This window comes from Acipenser ruthenus, chromosome 53 (assembly GCF_902713425.1).
Source record: "Acipenser ruthenus chromosome 53, fAciRut3.2 maternal haplotype, whole genome shotgun sequence".
Classification (NCBI taxonomy): Eukaryota; Metazoa; Chordata; class Actinopteri; order Acipenseriformes; family Acipenseridae; genus Acipenser; species Acipenser ruthenus.
In genome coordinates, this window is record NC_081241.1 from 1820247 (window position 1) to 1825000 (window position 4754).

The 4754-nt window shown below is 39.3% G+C and overlaps 1 long non-coding RNA gene across 1 annotated transcript in view; it reads left to right on the top strand.

Moving 5' to 3' along the window:
* The first annotated feature begins 224 nt into the window (after positions 1–224).
* LOC131723148 (uncharacterized) overlaps positions 225–4754 on the top strand; it is a 14179-nt gene continuing 9649 nt past the window's right edge. The window contains exon 1 of the long non-coding RNA XR_009320136.1: positions 225–512. This is a non-coding gene — a long non-coding RNA (uncharacterized LOC131723148). The remainder of the gene's footprint in view (positions 513–4754) is intronic.

The window sequence follows — 4754 nt, forward strand, 5'->3', positions numbered from 1 at the left end:
TAATTAATGGCATGACTGGAAGTCGATTCACACCCCCTCACTAGGTGGCAGTAGCACATGGAGTGAGGATTGGATCTGGTTGCTACACGCTTCTGTTTTGCGCCGCGGCTGCTCCAGCGCAGAACCTCTTGAGAAGCTGCGCGGCTGCGCAGACTTTTAAGCCCGTGGATGCGTGACCTGGTGACGTCATTCCGGCTGAGTTCACGCAGACGATGAATTTGAACGGGTTTTCAGCAGAACCTGCGCAGACTGAGCAAAGTCTGCGTATCGTGAACGCAGCCTGAACCCGTGTGAGACACGAGTTATGGCAAAGGGAATTGTATTTTGTGTTGCCTGAACTAAAGTCTTATTTTCACTTCGAAGAATAGACTTTTTTTGTGTTGTCTAGAAAGTCAATGTATATCTGTTTGATACACATTTGAGCTAATCCTATTTAAAAGGTATTACCAAAAGAAACACACTTCCTGCATACAAAAACGACTTAATAAGAAGAGAGATAGCGATGGATCCGTGTAAGTATGTTTATATTTTTTGTGTAGAGCTACTGCTGTAAGAAAGAGAGTATTTGTGGTCAACAGGGTCTCATTTTGAACTAAATTGTGTTTGTCTAAATATATGAAATGCGCAGGCTATGCACTTTACTTGCGATGTCTGAACGGCCACTTTAGGCGGATGTGCCGTTTTATTTATTTCTGTTTTGTTGATTTGTCGACACTGCGCAATTCATTTATTTTCCAATGCCTTTGTTTTCAAATGATAAGTTAGTCATTTCAAGCGGTCTTGGGCATCGCGTTGTTACCGGTTAAAGTACCTTGGAAAGTTGGTTTGTAGTTCGATATGCGTTTCGAGGGTTCAGATCCAGAGGGGCATACGTGACATTGTTGGCCTAAGTGCATGTAATATATCATATGAAAGCTCTTGATTAGATGTACCCGGTACCAAAGGGACCGAACTGAAATCACAAACTGCAGAATGTTGCTGAACTCGGTGCCGGGAGGTTAAGTGCATGTGCGCCCTGCTGGCACTGAGGATTGCATTGCAGGAAGGACTGTGTGACAGCAGGTAAGACCAAATAAAACAGAGAAGGGAGAAAACGTGCCGTTAAAACAAAATCTAACTGCACAGGATGTTTTACATCGTTTTATGGAAGATTCAGACAAATAATCCACTTCATAATCAGAGCCGGGCAATGGGAATTGTAAATGAGTATATTTCACAGTTGTACTTTAAGTATACGTTATGTTAATACAAGGCTGCGTGTGTAAACATTTGACCTTATCTTCCTTTATGTTTTTATGATAAATGATGTATTAAACTATAAAACAATCTAATATTAAAATACTTTAAGCTGATTAAAAATAATCTCAAGCCAGACAATATAAAGAAGGAGATAAAGAAAACGCACAGCAAACTCCATCATTGAAGACGGTCACTTTTGATGTGGAGCAGGTTTTGACCACTCCCTGGACTCATGTAAGCAGTTTGTATGAAGCCCCGGTCACGATACCCAATCGTTTACGGAGCGGTCACACCACAACGAAAAAGACCTCTGATGTATTGTACAGCAAATGCCAATCAACGTTTTAGTACACGCCCACTTATTTCCTGCAGGTTGAGGGACAGTGATGAGGAACATGAGGAAACACTCCTGTTGTACTGTTTGATCAACAGAAGGTGTAGGAGACAAAAGGCGGACGTGGGCACACAGAATACTACAGCGTAGGGAGGAATTTATATTAATTTGCATCTTTAAAGATTTTCAGTGATATTTTTAGAGGAATTTCATTTTCTCCTTTAACATGTTTAAGGTAAATATTGGTATGGGATCTCTGTTTAAATGGAGAGAAGCAGGGGCGTAGCTAGGAATGGAAATTTGGGTGGGTCCCAACTTGGACGGGCAAGTACCAAAGCTCTGACATCACAGGAAATAGTTTACATTACAAACATGATTTAAATCAATTAAAAACTCTGAATACATCAAATATCTCCCCGGGGTTTGAGCAGAGCAACGTAGCCAAGCCTGAAAATGTGTGGAGCCGAGTGAAGCAAGGTGAATGTCTTTTGCAGTTTAGTTGTACGTATACACTAGAAATACAAGGCACACATGCACACAACCTACAGAAACAAACACACTGTGCACAATAACTGCAAAAACCGTTTCATTTGACAAAGTGCAAACAGAAACTAAAAAATATCCCCAAACAAAACTGTCTTGCTTTTTTTTTCTTCTTGGCTGTATTGTAATCTCTTAGCCAGGGTCGTAACCTGAGCTGAAATTCTACCGAGGTCACACTAGTTCAAGGTACCGATGACAATAACACACACAAAACAGAAAGATAAGGACTTCATTTAAAGTTAAGGTCATTCTTTGGACCGCTTGCCTCACTCTCTTGCACATCGCTTATTTAAATAAACCTTCATTTGTATTTATTTGTGGGCCCGTTTACCTCTGTGCTGTGAATTAAATGAACTCGGAGTCTCACTCTGCTTAAGTTAATGTACAGTAAAATAATTCAAATAAACACAGCCATTCTTCATTTACATGTACAAGCATTTTGCATACTTTTTTAATTCCAAATTTAATTTTTGTGGTAGACCAATTGTTGACCTTGCACAACACAAGCACAGCTACTACTTTGAACAAGTGAACAAAATAATATGAATGCAAATATAGCTCTCTTTTTCTTAGATTGCCGTTATGCAAAATTGTACAGAAAATACAATCCTAAACAAATAGATTTTCATATATTTTCTTTATTGCCTTAGTGTAACCGTAACATAAGGCTATATTTCAGATAACACACTAAAAGTTCATGACATTTGAATAAACTTAGGCTAGGTGATATAATAGTCACGTTAGGCGGACCCTGCTTAAATAAATAAATACACAAATTAAAACCGTAGCCAGATTGGGACTTGTCCTGTATTTGCTAAATCAAAACACAAGAACTGCTGCTTATTCAATCAGAAATAAACCAACAGTGAAAGTGAATCATTTTAATGTGTTTTACTGAGATTTTTATGAGCCTTCACGTCACGTGAGACAAAAACAACCGAGGTCATGACCTTGGTGTCCTCATAGCTGGTTACGGCCTTGCTCTTAGCTATCCTAATAACCTGTTATCTCTGTAAGTCGCTCTGCATGAGGGCATCTGTCAAGCAAAAATTAAAAATCATGCTAACCTCCTGCTGCCTTCAAACCAAAACTAAAATCTTAGCTGTGCTGAGAATACCTCGTTTCCAGCTAAATATGGCTGCTTTCGTTTTCACTGCATTCTCTCAGGTACGGCTAAACAAAGATATTGCGCTGGCTGAAAGAATGTAACAAGCAGACAAAAATAGATTTTTAAAACAACCTTGAGTGACACATTGAGCACCATGTTCAAGTTTTGTGAATCTTTTCCGGTCATTGTAGTATGACTCGAACACCAATCATGAAGTCGGTATTTGTTTGACCGCATTGCCATAGTAACCAAACTGCACGGCGCTGATAACAGTAGACTGTGTGAAATACTGGAAGGAAAATAAAATGCTTATTTGTTTCACGGTAAATTGCAAGAAGCTGAAAACAACTTTTATTTTTTGCTTATGAAATCAGCTCTCGATTCTCCAGTGCCCTCCATTGCTACAGTACACGTTCCAAACACCCACTCATTTCAGTGACAAAATATTTAAGATGGAAAACTGTCTCTAGACGGGACTCTCCCAACCACTATATAGCTCACATGTAAACCGTTTAAAATGTTTGAAGTATACAGAAAACAAATGTACTTGCATATGTTCACAGTGAATGCATTTTAAAAAGTCAAACAGGCAGCGTCACCGAACCAGCGAGAACACAATCTTACATTTTAAGCAATTATTAAGTACAGTGAAAGTCCGTCAGTTACTTACCATTGCCTAGTTAGTATCCTCTCGTCTCCTCTCCACCTTACACAGGATAAAGCGTCAGGGCTTGCAGTTATATAGTCATGACACTCCATCAAAGGACAGCAATTTTAAATCTATTTGTCAGCATTCGGCCAGCTGTCAATCCTGTTCACTCGAGCCTTTCTAGTAAAATAAACTCTTAAACGTGTTTGCAGATTTATTTTGCCATGTTGACCGCCGCACTACTGCTAACTTACTTTAAAAATGCACCTTCAAATAAATGTCTGTGACTTTTCAACAGACTTTCAACAGATCCGCGCCAACTGCCTCGCAAGCTGTCAATCAAACATGGTTTGCACTTGATTCATTGTGTGAGATGAAGATCCCACCCAAATATTGCATCACAATTACTACTTTGATTTGATTGGCTAAAGCCTGCGCCATTTAAAAAATAGACTATTTGACCTAACACCCATCTCCCTGGCGCATAGTTGATGTTTATTATTTTATTTTTTTATAAATGTATTTAAACTTGGCATTCACATAGGCGCAGATTTGGGTGGGCCTGTGTTTAGATTTGGCCCACCCGTGGCTACGCCGCTGGAGAGAAGGTATTTTTTTGCTAAACGTTTCATTATAGCGTATATTCCTTTAATTCAATAAGTCTGCATGTTTGTGGTGGAGTTGTGTTCTTTATTAGTCGTAGTAGGAGTAGTCATTAAACACTTACACATTTGTCATACACGTTTCTGGAACATAGCAGTCGCCCAATGTCATTAGTTTCCATTAGTTTTGTTTAAGCTTGTTTCCAAGGTGATGAGCCTTTCTTCAGCTCCAGGGGAAGGATGGGATACATGAGGACAGATATAACAGTAGTTTTTATT